Below are 12,613 nucleotides of genomic sequence, written 5' to 3' on the forward strand. Positions count from 1 at the left end.
AGTAAGTTACTTAGTGTAGCATGGCTTGTTTGTTTTTGTTTCCATCAGCCCAAATACATCTGTGCAGTCTGTAGGAGATCATGTTCTTCAGTTGAGTTATTGGGCCATATGGAGATAAAATCTATTCTGAACTCTAAGCAAGTGACTTGATAATAGTCTATACTTTCAGACCACATTATTTTCTTATATACTTCAGATTCTTTTCTTACCCTTGGATGGCATTTTGGGGGTGTCAAGGTAAGCCAGAAATAGAAAGACCTGTTGCAAGCCAGTAGCTTGTTTTGGAAGCTGCTAGTGCGTTTTCAGCTTGGATATGGCCACCTTTTTATCTTATCAATAAAATTTAATATATATATATAATATCATTTCTCATACATGTTTTCAGAAAAAGCTCATATGGTAAAAGGCCATTTAATCTCTTAGCAAGAATTGCCGTAAAAAGTTTATAATCTATATTTAAGTAGAAAGCTAGAACTATATGCTTCAGGACGGATACAATCTTTTCCTTCTTTATATATCAAAGAAATGAAAGCTCTTTCGTTCTATGATGAAAGAATTTCTTGGCATAGCTGAATCTAATTCATTATTTGAGTTAAAGGTTTCATCATAATTTCTTGGAAAGTTTTGTAATGAATTGTAGAAATACTTTCAGTCCTAGAGCTTTATTCGATTTCATTTTTATTGCCTCTTTGATCTCATTTTCAGTTATAGGTTAATTAATAACTTCTTTGTTGATCTGTAAATTTTTATAGTAATATGCCTTTTAGGTATAATTCAATATTTGCAACATGAGTTTTTTGTTTGTTGTATTATTTACAATATTATTATGTATTATATCAAAACAGATCATGCCAGACAAATCTTATTGCATTCTTTGACCAGGTGAAAAAATAGTTAATCAGAGGAATACTGTGGATATAATTTACTTGGACTTCAGTAAGGCATTTGATAAAACAGACACAACCTACTACTTGAAAGAGAGAAAAATGTGGGTTAGACAGCATCATCAATAGATGGATTTATAGCTGGCTGACCAGCCATACTCAGTGTGTGGTCCTCAATGAAACTGCATCTACATGGAGAGAAGTGTGTAGTAGGGTACCCCAGGGCTCTGTTCTGGGCCCATTGCTCTTCAACATCTTCATCAATAATTTGGATGAGGGGATAGATGGGGAACTCATCAAATTTATAGGTGACACCAAGTTGGCAGGAATAGCCAACACTCCAGAAGATGGGCTTAAGATACAGAAGGATCTTGACAGACTTGAACATTGGGCGCTAGCTAACAAAATGAAATTCAATGGTGAAAAAAGTAAGGTTCTACATTTAGGCAAGAAAAACCAAATGCACACATATAGTATAGGTGGTATCTTGTTCAATAGTAGTAATTGTGAGAGGGATCTTGGAGTCCTAGTGGACAATCACTTAAATATGAGCCAGCAGTGTGTTGCAGCTGCCAAAAAAAGCCAACAGAGTGCTAGGCTGCATTAACAGGGATAGAATCAAGATCACATGAAATGTTAATACCACTTTACAATGCCTTCGTAAGGCCACATTCGGAATACTGCATCCAGTTTTGGCCACCACGATGTAAAAAAGATGTTGAGATTCTAGAAAGAGTACAGAGAAGAACAATAAAGATGATTAAGGGACTGGAGGCTAAAACATAAAAAACGGTTGCTGGAATTGGGTATGTCTACTTTAATGAAGAGAACGACTAGGGGTGACATGATAGCAGTGCAGTATTCCAATATCTCAGGGGTTGCCACAGAGAAGAGGGAGTCAAGCTATTCTCCAAAGCACCTGAAGGCAGGACAAGAAGCAACGGATGGAAACTAACCAAAGAGAGAAACTATCTAGAACTAAGGAGAAATTTCCTGATAGAACAATTAATCATTGGAACAAACTGCCTCCAGAAGTTGTGAATGCTTCAACACTGAAAGTTTTTAAGAAGAGATTTGACAGCCACTTGTCTGAAATGGTTTTGGGTTTCCTGCCTGAGCCGGGGGTTGGACTAGAAGACCCCTTCCAACTCTATTGTTGTTGTTGTTGTTATTGTTGTTATTATTTCAGGTATAATTAATGAATTGCTGTACCATGAAGAAAAGATTCTAGAAAACCTTTCCAGCTTTATAGTTAAGATACTATAGAACCAGTTCATTTTGACCACAAAGTATTATTGAGCTTGTTCATAACTCATCACCAATTATCTGTTTACTTGCTAAAATAAGTGGTCCTTGCTTAACAGTCACTTGTTCAATGACCATTCTTATGACCATACTGACCAAGTGGTTTTTATGGACAGTTCTCAAAGTTATAACAATCACAACATCCTTGCAGGCATGTGATCGCAATCTGTGTGCTTGGCGCTCAACTCACAGTTAACAATGTTGCAGCATCCTATGATCATGTGATCATCATATAAACCTACATAAAATCAATGGGGAAGCTAACAGCAGGTTGCAAATGTCAAACATGACATCCTCACTGAATGACCCACGATGATTCACTTAATGAGGGCAATCGGACTGGAATTACCATTGCTATGCAGCATGGTCATATGATATTTACACTTTACTACTGTGTCACTTAGCAGTGGAAATTCCAGTTGTTAAGCGAGGACTTAGCAATATTGGTGTCATCTGTGTGATAAGTAAGCGATCTTGTCTGCCTTCAGTTCTATAGAAAAGAAATTTAACTATCCCATTACTCAATAAACTGATCTTAGTTTCTTCCAGTTGCGCTCCATCTATATTAATTTAATTACTCAAATATCCCCATTCAAGTGACTAATCTGTCTTCAGGAAGGGGCTTTCTCCATATTCATAGATTAACTTCAGCATCAACAGTTATCTTTGTTATATTGAACCAGCACATTTTGGAAAACACCTGGACTGTTTTTCTTTCCTTTACAGTGATTAAAAATAAGAATCCTGATATATCAAAGGTCCTATTATCTTAACCCTGGAGTTGCATGCCTGTTGGAATATTTGCTTTGACCTGTTTCTTGTTCCTGGGTTGGATATTTTATTTGGGTTTTTTTTTTTTAAATTTGCATTTTTATTCCTTCAAATCAGCTCCTGGCGGCTGTCTGAAGTAGTCCCTAGAGTTTTCTTTGGAAGTGCTAGGGCTGAGAAAGGGTGCTTGGTCAAGGTTACATAGCAGGCTTTATGTCTAAAATGGGATCAGAATTCAAGATCTCCTGATTCCTGACCTGGTGCTGTAAGCATTACAGTATACCAAACTGGCTGTTTTTCCCTTGGTTTTAAACTTTCTTAAAATATAGGCATCTGGAACAAATGGGCTAATCACAAAGTCTGTATAGTATAGCAACATACATGTTCTTGTGAATTGCTTGGTTGTGCTAAAGATAAACAAAAAGCTCAGAAATACAGCTTATTTTACAATAGCTCCTATCTTGAAATTTTTAGATTTATTTTCTTTCAGTAACTTCCTCAAATTTAACCTTAAATTTTACTTCAGGCAAAATTCAGTGTGAACTACTGGATGAGTCAAATTATTCTGTTCTGAGAACAGTAATTCCTTTTACTGGCATTCCTTTTACTTGGCTTGAATGTACTATGGATATTCCTAAGGATAATGGGATTCACGTTGGGACAATCTGTCCTTTCCCTTTAATCCCATTATTTGATACCTAAATAATTCTTGCAGTTCCAGTGCATTCTTAGAAATTATGTTCATTGATTCTAAATAAAGGCAGCTGAATAAATTTGTTTCCATAGAAATTATATGAAAAATGTGAGCATTATTTTTTATCATTTTAAGATAAAAATTTGGAAAAAAGAATCTTGGTTTGAGGTTTATAGGATCATAAAATAACACAGTAAACTTCTTCATAGGGAAGTAAATTTGCATACTTGTTACCTCTGTATTATATATTCGCTGGTTAATAGTAAGATAGAGAATGTATGTTATTAATGTTGACCAGCATCTCGTGACTTGTTATAAGCATTTTTATGAGCTTGTCACTTTTTTCACAAAAAATTATATATTGAGGGAATTTCTCTAGATTATTTGATAGCTAGGTTGAAATTCAGTGCTCTACCTTTATAATGGCTTAAAAATGGAAAATATTTTATTTTTTGTAATTCACAATACTATCATTTTGCTAATAATATATGTGCTGTTATCACAGTTCTTAGTGAATATTTTAGGAGATCTTCAATAAAGATGCATAGTAAACAATGTTCTATGCTGTCAGTATAATCAGAAAGTTTGACTGCATTTGTCTGCATTTTGTTTTCTAATGGGTATGTTTAATTCTCATTTATAGATAAATACAGTGTTTCTGGAACAGTGAAAATGTTTTGTACCCCTCATTAATTCATTAAGGCTAGATAATAAACCATACTTTTATGGTTATGTGAATATATAACTTAAAACATAAAATGATGGCTTGCTCCTTAAAGTTTTCAATATTGCAATTATTTATGAAGCTTATTGGATTTGTGTGCCAGATGATGGTCAGTGAATGCTTTCATTTCAGTAAGAAAGTATTTGGGTCACTGCTGAGTGAAATAATTTTACGTGTGTTTATCTCATAAGATTCTGTGTGAAAGAACTACATCAAGTAACAAAATGAAAATATGAATATTAAGAGGTTTTTTTATAAATGTATTTGGGAATGTTGACAATGAATTTATCAAAAGAAATAAACTAAAAATTCCTAGTGGCTTTATTATACTCATATAGATTCCATTGTAACTACAGAAGTGATTTGTCATCTTCCATATCAAATTCTGTAGTTCAACCAGGGTATAACAAAAGCAACATGGAAATTTAATAATGTAGATTAGTAACTCTCCAGATAGATGGGACTAAAATTTCAGAGGATCTCCTTGCTATGAATTCTGGGATAGTTGTGCAAATTTGAAGGTCACTGGGTTGTAAAAAGCTGATTCAATTTATTTTTAACCTGATACATGTGTGTGTGGAGCTATGGCATAGTGTGTGTGTGTGTGTATGGAGAGAGAGGGAGTGTGAGAGTGTATTTGTTATAAATAATGAACATAATATAAGATGAGCTTTTGTATATGTGTTCATATATCAGGAAGATATTTCTGGGAAAGTGAAGTTGGCAGGTAAAATAAAGCAGATTGTCTCAGTGCTTTGATGGGGCATGAAAGACAAATGTATTACTTTTTTTGCTACACTAATTCTTTGTTCCAACACTGACAGTTAAGAGTTCTGCAAAATAGTTCTGCTCTGAAGGACACACATACTTTACAGCACGAGTCTAGTTAAGTCGAGTGTTAATTTTTTGTTGGAATGACATACTAATTCAGGAAATTAAAAGATTTCTCACTAATTTATTTACATTATTATAGTATTTTTAATATATAATGACATTACAAGTAATTCTTGGTAAACAATCAGTCATTCAGCAGTGCTGAACAAGTGATACTTACAACTGGTTGTCAAAGTTCCAACCATTAAAACACCCCCACATTCACGTGGTGCATTTCAGGCACTTGGCAACCAGCTTGCACTTACAACAGTTGCTGTCTCATAATCATGTGATCACCATGTACAGCCTTTCCTGCCAGCTTCCTACAAGCAAAATCAATGGGGATTCCCGTAAATTGTTTCTGCTACTTTTTCTCCCAAGGTCCGTTTCAAGATCTTTGGATCTTGTATTCTGTAGTACTCATAGCAAATCCCACCCACATTCCCACCTAGTTGTATTAATACAGAACTGCAGACCATCATAATTACAAGCTGTATGCCAAGCACCCAAATCATATCACATGATTGAGGGGACACAGCAACAGCTGCACCATGAAGTCTTTGGCTGCTTATAGCCCCATTTATAAATATTTGTGATATTACTCCTCTAATATCTCTGGAATAAAGCTCAGCTGGTCAGGGTGTAATATAACTTATATATAAGTATATACTTATACTTTGTTATGAGTTTTTTTAAATAATATACAGATATTAGGAAAGAAGCAAAGAATGGAATGGAATGGTGGAGAGTGGAATAGAATAGAAAAGAATAGGAATGGAATGGCATAGAATGGAATGGAGCTGGAAGGGACCTTGGAGGTTTTCTAGTCCAGCCCCCTGCTCAAGCAGAAGAACCTATACCATTTCAGAGAAGTGGCTATCCAGTCTCTTCTTTAAAACCTCCAGTGATGAAGCACCCACTATTTCTGAAGGCAAGTTGTTCCACTGGTTAATTGTTCTCACTGTTAGGAAGTTTCTTTTAATTCCAGGTTGCTTCTCTCTTTGGTCATTTTCAAACCATTGTTTCTTGTCCTCCCCTCTGGTGCTTTGGAGAATAGGTTGACACGCTCTTCTTTGTGGCAGCCCCTCAAATATTGGAATACTGCTATCATGTTGCTCCTGTTTTTCTTTTCTTTATACTTGTCAAACCCATGTCCTGCAGTCATTCTTCATATGTTTTAGTCTCCAGGCCTTTGATCATTTTAGTTGCTCTTCTCTGAACTTTTTCCAAAGTGTCAGCATCTTTTTTGTAGCATAGTGACCGAAATTGGTTGCAATATTTCAGTTGTGGTCTTATTGGGTTTTATAAAGCAGTACTAATACTTCACATGATCTTGATTCTATGCCTCAGGAGTGTATTAGCTTTTTTTGGCTGCTGCTGCACACTGCTGGCTCAAGGTCTGCAGAAAGTAAAGAAGAATAGTGAATAAGAAAATAGAAAACAATGGAAGAGAAAAAAGAAAAAGTTATTAAAGAGGAGCTTCCAGTCTTAAACAGTAGTTAAAGCAATTTTTAACAAGAGAAAAAGCATGGCAAATATTAAAAAAGTGAAGTATAGTGAATAAATAAAGAAAATACTAAAGAATAAGAAAAAGAAGATCATAAATATTAATTATTTTATTTATATCCCACCTTTTATTATTTTTACAAATAACTCATTACCTTAATTACTTCCACCATGTGGACACCCATTTGTAGAGCTCATAACAACCATTTTGCTTTCACCATTCTCAGTATTTTAGCATCCTAAAAATTTGACAGTTTATTGTTTATCCCCTAAATCAAGATTATTTATGGTCAAGTTAAAAAATACTATTTTCAATACAGATTTTTGATGGACTCCCATTTTTTACTTATTTCAATTGAAAAAGTCTTTTATTTTTTAGCTATTTAACATTTTATAAAAAGATGAGTCTTCTTAGCTCATAGCTGCTAAACTTAATTAAGAACCAGTTTTATAAATATTTTATTAATTTTCTAATTTTACAATCATAAGTACTTAATAAGCAATATATTGTCTGGGTCTATTAGTAATTCAGTGGTGCACATTAACTTTCTCAGTCTAGTCCAAATACTACAGCATCCACTGTTTCCTTGGTCCTCTCTTCTTCTGGTAGTATACATTTTTCCATACTGGGCAAATACAATTCTTATTACTGTTAATACATATACAATTAAATATAGACAGCTTCATTACATTTTCCTGGTGTTACACATAATATCAATAGTATCTATAATATATTTTCTAGCCAAAATATATCTCAATTGCATTTGCACTTAAAATCCATTTATTCAATCAATATCCTGTTTTCCCACTTTTTAAAAAATTTAATTTCCCATCAATGTTTAAAATATCTCTTATCACTTACAGTTTTCTCATAATAAATTATATTTGGGTAACCAAAAGCTTCCCTTATTCAAGCCCTTTTAGAATTTTCATATTTCCCATCTCATAACAAAGTATAATATTCTAGTTACAGATCCTATCTTTCTAATTATAATAATACTTTTATTTCTAACAGTTATCTATTTTCTTACTTATATTCAAACATTTGTTTACTAGTATAATATCTCATCTAATAGGTTAGAACCTCTATTTTCTTCAGTCTTACTCTAGCTTTCTTCCTTTGCCAAATAACTTTCCAAGTCAGTACATTTAAATCATCAAGTAGTTCTTCCTCTGTTTTTGTATATATTGTTTGGAATGAGGAAACGAATTTGGTTGAAGTTTTTTTGAAGAACACTCAACCCATTTATATTCATTAAGCAGCCTCCATCCTTCTCCTTCAGTTTTTCTTTTCATTTCTTGTTTGTCAATATTCAGCATTTCTCCTAACAACTTTATCATCCATTCGATCAGCTCTTCTTCCTTATCCTCAAATGTGTTCTTAGATCTTGACAAGTATGATGTCTTTTACATTTCCGTTGTTATATCTTTTACATTTCTGGCATAATTTTCCAATTTTTTAATTTCTCTGTATCTGTTAATTCCTTCCTTTAGGTCCTCCATCTTTGGATCCGTTTCTTCTACTTTTCCTTCTGTTTTCTGGGTTATTAGTTCTTTCTTTGCAGTCATTGTCTGGATTTGTAAGTTTAGGTTAGAAAATTGTTCTTTTATCTCATTTGCGTTATGTTTAGTCTCATCCTGAAATAAAACAATTGTCTCTTGGATTGATTTCAACATGGAAAGAATTTATTTCTGAGATTCACTTACATTTTCTTGTTGATATATCAAGCTGGGAGCTTTGGAGACTGGTGTTGAAGATGATTTTTTACCATTTAAGGCTGAGTATGGAACACTCATTTTGTTTTTATATGTAATCTTCATAGTCCCCAACCCAGATAAACAGCCGAAAAGTTTTTGTTTTTCCTTTTTTCCAGTTGCAGTCTGCAAAAGTGAAAGTGTCCAGGAACAACAGAGTCTTATCTGAGTCTGGGCTTCAAGCTAAGTTCCCTTAAGCATAATAAATTGTAGTGCCATAATTCTCCACTAGATGTCGTTGACACCCTCTTCCAGCTTTCCAAATCCAAGCTTATTTTGCAAACTTTCAAATATTTTTTTCTTAAAAAAATTTTAGAATATTTTTTGGTCCCCAAATTTCAAAGCTACAGATCTGTTTTTCCCCAAAGCAATTAATTTGCCACTTTTCTTTTCCTGAGGGAGCAGAGCAATAACTTCCCTTCCCTCTCTCATCATGGAGGATTCTTTGTTTTGGGCATTTTTCCCCCCAGGAAAGTAGTGTTAGGGCCATAAAAAGAGGATAAAGTCTCATCCAGTTCCATCCATGTTGCTCAGAAATTGCTAGTTAGTGCTTATCTTCGGTTGTCAGCAGCTTCTGACTGGCCACATGAATGTAGCCAGTCTTTCCCCTGCTGGTTTGGAGGACTTCCTCGGATCCAGCGGAAGGGCCACCCCCCTCCACAATCAGAAAAGGCCCTTCAATCGCTTCTTCAGGGTGACTTTTGACCCTTTGTTGAGTCCCCAGCAGGGCAAAATTGAACATGGAAGACAGAGCCCCGTCTTCCTGCGTCTGTTATGCTGGAAGTCCTGAACTTAACTGAGAACCTTTGATGAGGATATTTATCAAATCTAGGTAACATCAGTGCTTAGTTGTGACTGGACAAACTCTGACATTAAATTAATTACTAGCACACTTAGGTAATGATAGTATCATCAGCTTCCTGTACAAAAAACAGAACCCAGAAAGGAGAAGTGCATGTTTGCAGGGACAAGCTCGCAACAGGACTCTTCATACTCTGTATTAGGATGGATAAGTACCAGCTGTGCTAGAGCAGAGGCTGACAGCACGTGTATATAAGGCTTTACCGAATGCAATTGAGTGTTCGAATGACTTCCTGCTAATGCTCATTCCAGTGAGCCTCAGACTATATTATGTACAATTATGTATGACTTTTGGAATCCTTGATCTGCTTCACCTTAACTGTGTTATTCCCTTGCCCTTTGAATCAAGCTCAGCAGTGTCTTGATCCAAATTGAATTAGACTGACAGTCTTTCCTTGTGTATTAATTAAAAATGCTTAATTAATTTATGACTTGCTGAAAGCCAGGTCACATTTAGAACTTAGTTTCTAACCCCCTGTTCATCTTTAGAGTTGATGGGTAAGGGAATTTGCTTGTTACTGTATTTAAAATAACACAATTTAAAATAACACAATCCAAAATGATTTCACAGACACAATATTAGTTATCATCTGACCAGCAATGGATAATGAAAACATAAGAAGGATGTCTCTGTCATAAATATATTCCTATGTACTGTTAAAGCTTTGTTATGAGCAAGTGCTTCACCAACAAAAGGCTATGTCTAAAATAAATTTCATTTGTTTTAGTTATTGCACAAAAACCAAGGGTAAGTGACCTGAAGGGAAGATAAATGAGAATTATGGTCAACTTGAAATTTCCCTTTAGTAGCAATTAAGGCCACGTCTACTTTTTTAAAAACAATGCACTATAAACTTTCCTTCTAGTTTAGGAGTCAAAAACTTGTTGAGAAAAAAGGAGTAAAAAGTAAGCTACATCAGATCCATTTAATGTTTTAATATTTTTATTTTCTTGTTTTTATGGTGGTGTAATCCACCCAGAGTTGCTCAATAGTGCAATAGGTGGCATATAAATCGAATAAATTAAATAAGTAGATGAATAAATATAATCATAATTTTTTCTGACATTTGAATATCTATGAATAGCTAGCTGAAAGGACAGCCTAAGGATAAATAAGTAATACTGCCTGAATAGTATCTGATAGAACTGTGCAAATCAATTGAAGGACGTATTTCAATGGCTGCTTGAAGTATTGAGGTGTTGCCTCCTTTGAAAGGGTCATCATGGCTAGTCCTAAGGCCTCTTAGCAGCAGACACATTGGATTTTCATAGCTATTGTGTGAAGAAACTAAAAATGGTTCTGCCAGAATATTGTTTTAAGCAATATGTGCCTGGGAGGGGGCATTCAATCATTTCCCTTTATCCTTATATTTAATGAATGTTATCTTTTCCCTACTATTTACCCCAGTTTCTATTTTTTTTATTCTCTGAAGTAAATAATACCACCTGCCAAGAGGACTCCTTTTAGTTTCTGATGCTGAAAGAGTTGCCTGCCAAGGGGAGCTGCACTCTTCTGAAGATTTGAGTTTCTTTCCTTCATTCTGGCAAATGAGTTCCTTTTCATGCCTGGACAGGAGCTAAACTTTTTTGGTGGGGTGCAAAACTGGAGCTCAAATGCACCCCACCAGTGCACACCTCCTTCCTTGCAGGTAGTTGTTTTAGCCAGCCTCCAGAGATTATAGGGTGCTAAAATACAAGCAGAGAGTAGAGAGGCAGCACAGTAATGTAAGGAGTGCAGGGGTACCTTAGGCAAGTGTGAGAGGCCTAGTCTAGGCTGCACATGAGTGTCTCACCACTCAGCCCTGGAAATCCTGCTTGCATTTCTAGCATCTAAATGTAGCCTTCCAGGTCTCCCCCACCCCATGTTCTTAACCCAGACCACTTAATGACCTGGGAGTAGTGGAATTGTGATTGTTGAGTGAAGTAGTCACATGGGCAGTCATGTGATGTCTCACTTAATGACTGTTTTGCTCAATAATCTAAATTCTGGTCCTAATTGTGGCCGTAAATCAAGGATTATTTGTATCACTTTTGTTTATTTCTGATGTGTTCTGTTTACTTTCCAGTAATAATTCTAAATACTGTTTATGCTTTTCTCTGAGCTCTTCATTTTATCAGCTACTGAAAAGATGCTCATGAATTCAAAATATAGAATTTCATCTAAAATTGCATATTATGTAAACATATCCTGCACAAAATACTATTTAATAAATGAAAAATGGGTTCAAATTTTGGGAATCCTGTATGACTTTGGTTCACTTTTTTTTTTAATTATTACACACACATATATACATACACATTCAGAATTGCTGCACACACTCATTCTTTTTCCCAGAATGTAATTAATGGGAGTGTCAAAAGATTTCCCAAGTGCTGTTGGAATCCAGAAGAAGCTGCTAGTGGAAAAGATTAGCAGGATAAATGTCGAAATGTGTCTGTGATTGGTACAATAAGACTCTCAAAAGGATGATAGTATTCATTTAATCAATGGAATATGTAAATTGAAGTTTTGGTAAATATTAACTATAAACAGAACAATTGTTTTAATGTACTATCTGGGGGAAAAAGAATTTCTTTCAGAATTAGTATCATAAACTTATTATGTTTTATGTTATTTCTTTTGTCTTAGCAGTTCTTTCAGTTCTTTGAGTAAGAAATCTATACTTTTTGCAAACCAAATCATATTTGTTTTAATAATGTATAATATAAAAGCGGATTTTTTTACCTTTAAAATGTTTGAGCATGTAATAGATTTTCAAGATTTTATTCTTTACATAAGGAAATGCTGTAGTGCATTATAAGTAGGTTTTGGAGCATATGATCATTCATACTGTAGAAATAAAGCAGTAAAATTTGCATGCTTTTTTGCAGATGTTAAATATTGTATTCTTCAAGACTGATACTATATTTGGTGAAAGTTAAATTCTGTGTATTAAAAGTACCTTATGATAGTCATCGTACTAAATTTTCATATGCTTCCTTTCTCAGCCATCATGTAAATACACATGTATTATAAATATATATTTAAAGAAATCTGCTATAACTGTACTGCAAGTTTATTTGAAAATAGTCCCTTCTAATTAGTTTTAATCACAGCAAGTTTGTCTAGCTTGTATCCTTCCAGCAAAGTCCTGGGCGTAGTGATTTAGAAATTAAATCCTGTCAATTTTAAATGGGTTTACTATTTTCAGATAACTTTAGATTTTTTCAAGCTTCTTTTAAAATGCCTTGTTTTGATATTTA

This window comes from Vipera ursinii (genome assembly GCF_947247035.1).
Source record: "Vipera ursinii genome assembly, chromosome: 7".
In the NCBI taxonomy this organism is placed as follows: domain Eukaryota; kingdom Metazoa; phylum Chordata; class Lepidosauria; order Squamata; family Viperidae; genus Vipera; species Vipera ursinii.